Source organism: Olea europaea, unplaced genomic scaffold (genome assembly GCF_002742605.1).
Source record: "Olea europaea var. sylvestris unplaced genomic scaffold, O_europaea_v1 scaffold2605, whole genome shotgun sequence".
NCBI classification, from domain to species: domain Eukaryota; kingdom Viridiplantae; phylum Streptophyta; class Magnoliopsida; order Lamiales; family Oleaceae; genus Olea; species Olea europaea.
Window position 1 is genome coordinate 77,511 of NW_019244368.1, and position 9,029 is coordinate 86,539.

Below are 9,029 nucleotides of genomic sequence, written 5' to 3' on the forward strand. Positions count from 1 at the left end.
TTATTGGACGAATTAGGGTTGAGTTGGGCCAAAAAAAGATTCCATAAATATAAAATCCCGTTTTTCCGCACAGGCGGCGCCACATTCACTGTTGTTTTCAGTATCTTGGGCGCCACGGCGCCCATTTCGGATGGAAAAGGTAGTTTTTACCTCCTTCAGTATTTTTGCCATAACTTTTTCATCCAATGTTCGATCGAGGTGATTCAAGATGCGTTGGCAAGATAACTCAAAGGGCTATAACTTTTCTTCAAACATAATTTTCCAATTCGATTGTTTGCTATGACAGAAATAGGTCTCAATATGAGACCAAAACTCTGGCGCGTAACTTTTCGGTTGGAAAATGATTTGTGATCATATTTTGACTAAATTTCATCCCTTTGACACTTTCCTTTATCCAATTGACTCCTAGCGCTCTCGGATCTTCATCGTGAGTTTCAACACTACTTTTGATTAATTGCATTTTAATCCTCGAACTTTGGATCTCTTACATTTTGATCATTTCATCCAATTTCGCTAACTTTTGCCTATTTCCTTCCTTTGACCTCTTTTAGCTCTTGTTTTCCCTACTTCCATCAATTTACAAAACAATACCAAAATCGCTTGTTAGCACTTCTAAAATACTCTCCAAGATAGCAAATTCATGAAATTAATGGGATAATATAATGAGTGTAAATCACTCATCAAACACCCCCAAACTTAATCTTTTGCTTGTCCTCGAGCAAACACCAAACCAATAAAAATAATTAATGGACACACAAGCACAATTAAGACAATCAAAATCACTTAAAATAAATTTCGCTAGATAGCTTGCTTCCATTTCTCAGGATTTAAAACATAACTTCAATTCCATGGATCACTTCAAAGCTATAATGCAAAAGCTAAATTTTTACCTATTCAATGCGAAACGGGTGTGTGTGTGTGTGTGTGTGTGGAGAGAGTCAAGTGCAATGCTGTACAATAATAAGTTGACGCAATTCTCGACCTTAGAAGTCAAATTTTTCCTTACTTCGCTCATGTGATTCACACACCCCCAAACTTATTTTCTTTTCTCTTTCTAAGGGTGTAACCTAAGGTTAAATTTTCAATACTAATTTCTTACACCACTCAAGTTTGGTTAAATTTTACTGATTGTAGTTCCACATGTCAACAAATGAGGATTCTCCTTATTTTTGACCGTTTCAATCTTTAGGAATCAACCAAATTACTAACCCCTTATCAAAGGTCTAATCCTCTAAAACAAGTATTCGGGGTTTAATGAAGGCATTTGATATCTATTTTTTTCTCTTTTTATTTTTTATTTTTTTCATATATATTTTTATTCTTTAATCACTCTTTGCGCGATCGTCTCTCCCTTAAACTTTCTAAATGATCCTTAAAGCGAGTTTTAAGTCGATGACTTCCAAATTAGATGACTTTAGAGTACCAGATTTTAAACTCTTACAAGCTTAATCACTCGAGTCGTAAAGGCTACGAAGAGACTATTCACAATGAGATTATTAAAGTTGTCCTCATTGGGATCTTTTTTTTTTATGCGGTGATTAATGCAATGCCCCTTATTAAACACCTATCATCGAAAATTGACCTCTAATTTAAGGTTTTCACCCAATTTTCATCCCACTAGTCTCAGACAGTCCACACAAAAACTAGCACACACAGAATCCACATTTTTCTCCAAATTTTCCTACAACAACTTAATCTACCAAACATCCTGTAATTTTGGTTTAAGGTATAATAATGTTTAAATGTTATTTGGGTTTAGCATCTAAGTTCTCTAATCCAACCTATAAACATGAATCAATCTACCAATGCACAACGCTACAATCAACTCACGTGCAAAAATAATTTTGGTTTCACATGAATACGCAAAAATCTAACTCAAACACATAACTTGTCCACAATTCATAAATCAACGCATGTTCTCAATTACACATATAAATACCGACAAAGTTATCTAACACACACAAGCATACAAAAACACAAAAAGAAATTTTTTTTAATCAATGCATACAATTAAGAAATTAAAAACAAAACACCCAAATAAAATAAAATATTTTTTTTAAATGCACACAATTCACACAATAAAAAAAAAGCTATTCGAGACAATTTATGATATACTTCCCCCAAATTTAAACTAAACATTGTCCCCAATGTTAAATTAAAAGAAAATGAGGAGGACTTCTCTGAATTGTCTGAATTGCCAATGACGGTCTGTGCTCTGACGTTGAATTTGATGGACGCTTCTTCTAGCTTTTACCCCCAAACTTGAGATTCTTCATATTCTCCTCGTCAAAGTTGGTATGATTGTTCCGCGACGTTATGTTCCTAAAAAATCGAATTTAGATATTAAATACATGGAACAAGTGTTACTTAACTCAAATATCAAATAATCAACTTGACTACTTATAAACCTAAGGGAAGACGGGATATAACTGATGAATTCCTAAATAGAAATTATAAAATAACTGAAACTATCATATTAATCAAAAACAGAAAACGAAATAAAAATAAAAATAAAATAAAACGCTTGGGTTGCCTCCCAAGAAGCGCTTCTTTATAGTCATTAGCTTGACTTTGGCAATTATATCATGGAACTTTAAAGAAGGCTTTTGATGCCCTGTCCATTTTTCTTCTTTTGACTTTGCTCCACTCTTCGTTGTTTTCCCAGATCTCGTCGCTGTCCTTTTTAATGTAATAGGATCTTTTTAGGCCATCCGATTCAAACTCAACAATGTAGACCTCAACTTCTTCATCGAACTTAATCACAAAATCAATTTCTCTAACATCAATGAATTCGAACGAATTTATGTTGATTTTATCTTCATTGATTTCTACATCTTCGTTTGGTTCCTTTGTGATCAAGTTGTCATTCACTTCAGGCTCTTCTACGATCATTGAAAATTTTTTGGATTGACCGATTGATCCACATTCAAGATCCATAAGCAATGAGGAATCTTTCTTTTTAACCCCTTCGAGTGGATTGTATTTCCACCTTTTCAATTCATTCTAGTAACTCCAATCTCCAATCGATATTTTGCTCTCTTCCAAATTGGCCAGTTTATTGTAGTACTTTGCAATCACCCTCTCATTCAGCATAGAAGGACCTTTTCCCGTAAGTATGATGTCCTCATCCCAATCATCAGGTGCATAATCTTCCAAAGGCATATAGTCTTCATCAGAGTTGTCAATCGCTTCTTGTCGACATTTTAAATAATGTATAAACCTTACAACCTTTATTGTATGGGGGTTCATGGGTGTATGCCAACAGTACTCGGTGTAATGCATCTCCCAGCAAATCTGACAGAAGACATTTTCAACAACCATGTCATTTATATCCATGTTGAGATTACTTATTTCAATTGCTATGCTCTCTTGCCAATGTTGGAAACATGCATACATTATTGCGTAGTTCCTGGAAAGAATACCAAAAATGATCAGGGTGGATAGCCAAAATTAACAAAAAAAAAAAATCTAAATTAAAAAAGAAATTACTTGGTAATAATATTAGTAAAAATCAAATTAACAATCCCCCGGCAACGGCACCAAAAACTTGCCACGCGATTTATGCAACGTGATTTTATACCGCAAGTGTACGGTGTCAAGTTTTGTAATATAGTAATAGAGCAAAGAGTGTCGAACCCACAGGGATTGTAATTTAAATTTCACTAAGTACTATAATTGTACAATTTCTAAATGTATGGAACATCCTAAAGAATTTGCTCTGCCTGAAAATGAACAAAATGTATGCAAGTTAGTGAAATTGTTATACGATTTAAAACAAGAACCTAAGAAATGACATAAAAAATTTGACTTAGATATCATATCACTTAGCTTTAAACATAATAGTGTAGATAAATATTTGTGTTCAAATTATGTGATATTTATTTGCCTATACGTTGACGACATGTTGATTATGAGTAATCACATAAATGAAATTCTTTCACATTCAAGATGAAGGATCTTGGAAAAGTTACTAAAACTAGTAAAAGTTACCATTTAAGTCAATTACACTATTGCCACACGATTGATGCAACGTGATTTTATACCGCAAGTGTACGGTGTCAAGTTTTGTAATATAGAAATAGAGTAAAGAGTATCGAACCCACAGGGATTGTAATTTAAATTTCACTAAGTACTATAATTGTGCAATTTCTACTTTATTTAGACAAATATATGATTAAATGGATTTAATATTTTATGAATGAATAAATTAAACTAATCTAACATAAATTGGATGCGACAAAATTGAGGAATACAAATTATCAAATGAGAAGGTCTAGGGATTGATTTCACCTAACTTTCAATTATGATTTAACAATTTCCAATAATTCCATTTAATTTTCCCATATTTAAAAGCAAGAATCCTAATATATTTCTCTCCCCTCTCTCGAGTGCCGGCTAGAAAAATCCTAGATTCCAATTCCAATATCTCTATTCTGAATTGAAAATCAAGAATTTATAAAAGTCTCGATTCTTTTATGGAGTAAGCTTCACAGATTTTACACTTTCTCTCAAAACCCATAAAACCTATGTCGTGCCAATCTTATGATCACGCCTAAATTTCCCTCTCTCAAGTGTCAGAATTGATTAGCATCTATTCATTCAAATATTGATCAAGTAATTGAAAGCATTAAAATCATGACACAATTAAATATATGTGAAAAAATCAAAGAAATAATTATAAAATTATCAAACCATAATCTTGATTCGGCTACATCAAACCCCCGATAAATTGTTTAATTCATGGTATAATAAATGAAAATTATACAAATAATAATAAACAACATAAGGAAAAGGATAGAAAAACTAGTTTTTTGGTAGATCTTCAATCTTCCTTCTTGATGTTGTTCCTCCTTCCTTTTGACGTCTTCAATTTTTTTTATCTTTAATCCTTCAATCTTGCCCCCCTCCATCCTTTTTGAAAATAGGTCTTTTTAATGGTATTTATAGTATCTTGAAGTTATTGGACGAATTAGGGTTGAGTTGGGCCAAAAAAAGATTCCATAAATATAAAATCCCGTTTTTCCGCACAGGCGGCGCCACGTTCACTGTTGTTTTCAGTATCTTGGGCGCCACGGCGCCCATTTCGGATGGAAAAAGTAGTTTTTACCTCCTTCAGTATTTTTGCCATAACTTTTTCATCCAATGTTCGATCGAGGTGATTCAAGATGCGTTGGCAAGATAACTCAAAGGGCTATAACTTTTCTTCAAACATAATTTTCCAATTTGATTGTTTGCTATGACAGAAATAGGTCTCAATATGAGACCAAAACTCTGGCGCGTAACTTTTCGGTTGGAAAATGATTTGTGATCATATTTTGACTAAATTTCATCCCTTTGACACTTTCCTTCATCCAATTGACTCCTAGCGCTCTCGGATCTTCATCGTGAGTTTCAACACTACTTTTGATTAATTGCATTTTAATCCTCGAACTTTGGATCTCTTACATTTTGATCATTTCATCCAATTTCGCTAACTTTTGCCTATTTCCTTCCTTTGACCTCTTTTAGCTCTTGTTTTCCCTACTTCCATCAATTTACAAAACAATACCAAAATCGCTTGTTAGCACTTCTAAAATACTCTCCAAGATAGCAAATTCATGAAATTAATGGGATAATATAATGAGTGTAAATCACTCATCAAACACCCCCAAACTTAATCTTTTGCTTGTCCTCGAGCAAACACCAAACCAATAAAAATAATTAATGGACACACAAGCACAATTAAGACAATCAAAATCACTTAAAATAAATTTCTCTAGATAGCTTGCTTCCATTTCTCAGGATTTAAAACATAACTTCAATTCCATGGATCACTTCAAAGCTATAATGCAAAAGCTAAATTTTTACCTATTCAATGCGAAACGGGTGTGTGTGTGTGTGTGTGTGGAGAGAGTCAAGTGCAATGCTGTACAATAATAAGTTGACGCAATTCTCGACCTTAGAAGTCAAATTTTTCCTTACTTCGCTCATGTGATTCACACACCCCCAAACTTATTTTCTTTTCTCTTTCTAAGGGTGTAACCTAAGGTTAAATTTTCAATACTAATTTCTTACACCACTCAAGTTTGGTTAAATTTTACTGATTGTAGTTCCACATGTCAACAAATGAGGATTCTCCTTATTTTTGACCGTTTCAATCTTTAGGAATCAACCAAATTACTAACCCCTTATCAAAGGTCTAATCCTCTAAAACAAGTATTCGGGGCTTAATGAAGGCATTTGATATCTATTTTTTTCTCTTTTTATTTTTTATTTTTTTCATATATATTTTTATTCTTTAATCACTCTTTGTGCGATCGTCTCTCCCTTAAACTTTCTAAATGATCCTTAAAGCGAGTTTTAAGTTGATGACTTCCAAATTAGATGACTTTAGAGCACCAGATTTTAAACTCTTACAAGCTTAATCACTCGAGTCATAAAGGCTACGAAGAGACTATTCACAATGAGATTATTAAAGTTGTCCTCATTGGGATCTTTTTTTTTATGCGGTGATTAATGCAATGCCCCTTATTAAACACCTATCGTCGAAAATTGACCTCTAATTTAAGGTTTTCACCCAATTTTCATCCCACTAGTCTCAGACAGTCCACACAAAAACTAGCACACACAGAATCCACATTTTTCTCCAAATTTTCCTACAACAGCTTAATCTACCAAACATCCTGTAATTTTGATTTAAGGTATAATAATGTTTAAATGTTATTTGGGTTTAGCATCTAAGTTCTCTAATCCAACCTATAAACATGAATCAATCTACCAATGCACAACGCTACAATCAACTCACGTGCAAAAATAATTTTGGTTTCACATGAATACGCAAAAATCTAACTCAAACACATAACTCGTCCACAATTCATAAATCAACGCATGTTCTCAATTACACATATAAATACCGACAAAGTTATCTAACACACACAAGCATACAAAAACACGAAAAGAAATTTTTTTTAATCAATGCATACAATTAAGAAATTAAAAACAAAACACCCAAATAAAATAAAATATTTTTTTTAAATGCACACAATTCACACAATAAAAAAAAAAGCTATTCGAGACAATTTATGATATACTTCCCCCAAATTTAAACTAAACATTGTCCCCAATGTTAAATTAAAAGAAAATGAGGAGGACTTCTCTGAATTGTCTGAATTGCCAATGACGGTCTGTGCTCTGACGTTGAATTTGATGGACGCTTCTTCTAGCTTTTACCCCCAAACTTGAGATTCTTCATATTCTCCTCGTCAAAGTTGGTATGATTGTTCCGCGACGTTATGTTCCTAAAAAATCGAATTTAGATATTAAATACATGGAACAAGTGTTACTTAACTCAAATATCAAATAATCAACTTGACTACTTATAAACCTAAGGGAAGACGGGATATAACTGATGAATTCCTAAATAGAAATTATAAAATAACTGAAACTATCATATTAATCAAAAACAGAAAACGAAATAAAAATAAAATAAAACGCTTGGGTTGCCTCCCAAGAAGCGCTTCTTTATAGTCATTAGCTTGACTTTGGCAATTGTATCATGGAACTTTAAAGAAGGCTTTTGATGCCCTGTCCATTTTTCTTCTTTTGACTTTGCTCCACTCTTCGTTGTTTTCCCAGATCTCGTCGCTGTCCTTTTTAATGTAACAGGATCTTTTTAGGCCATCCGATTCAAACTCAACAATGTAGACCTCAACTTCTTCATCGAACTTAATCACAAAATCAATTTCTCTAACATCAATGAATTCGAACGAATTTATGTTGATTTTATCTTCATTGATTTCTACATCTTCGTTTGGTTCCTTTGTGATCAAGTTGTCATTCACTTCAGGCTCTTCTACGATCATTGAAATTTTTTTGGATTGACCGATTGATCCACATTCAAGATCCATAAGCAATGAGGAATCTTTCTTTTTAACCCCTTCGAGTGGATTGTATTTCCACCTTTTCAATTCATTCTAGTAACTCCAATCTCCAACCGATATTTTGCTCTCTTCCAAATTGGCTAGTTTATTGTAGTACTTTGCAATCACCCTCTCATTCAGCATAGAAGGACCTTTTCCCGTAAGTATGATGTCCTCATCCCAATCATCAGGTGCATAATCTTCCAAAGGCATATAGTCTTCATCAGAGTTGTCAATCGCTTCTTGTCGACATTTTAAATAATGTATAAACCTTACAACCTTTATTGTATGGGGGTTCATGGGTGTATGCCAACAGTACTCGGTGTAATGCATCTCCCAGCAAATCTGACAGAAGACATTTTCAACAACCATGTCATTTATATCCATGTTGAGATTACTTATTTCAATTGCTATGCTCTCTTGCCAATGTTGGAAACATGCATACACTATTGCGTAGTTCCTGGAAAGAATACCAAAAATGATCAGGGTGGATAGCCAAAATTAAAAAAAAAAAATCTAAATTAAAAAAGAAATTACTTGGTAATAATATTAGTAAAAATCAAATTAACAATCCCCCGGCAACGGCACCAAAAACTTGCCACGCGATTTATGCAACGTGATTTTATACCGCAAGTGTACGGTGTCAAGTTTTGTAATATAGTAATAGAGCAAAGAGTGTCGAACCCACAGGGATTGTAATTTAAATTTCACTAAGTACTATAATTGTACAATTTCTAAATTATCGACTATATTGGAAAGATTTATTGATGCTACTTGGATATCTAGCACGGGTGAAAGTAAATCTACTTCGGGTTGAGTGTTTACTCTTGAAGGAGGAGCAGTTTTTTGGAAATCAAAGAAATAAACATGTATAACACACTCAACCAAGGAATTTAAATTTGTAGCATTACCAGAAATCGGGTAAGAAGCTGAGTGACTTAAGGATCTACTCTGTGAGATACCTTTGGAATCGAAGAATACATCTTCAATGCCTATCATGTGTGATAATCAAGCCACGTTAACAAAAATATACAACGAGGTATACAACAAAAAATCTTGACATATGAGTAACAAAGATAATAGAAGAACTTCACCTAGATAAACTTTGAGGTGGTGCCGCCTCGATAGAGA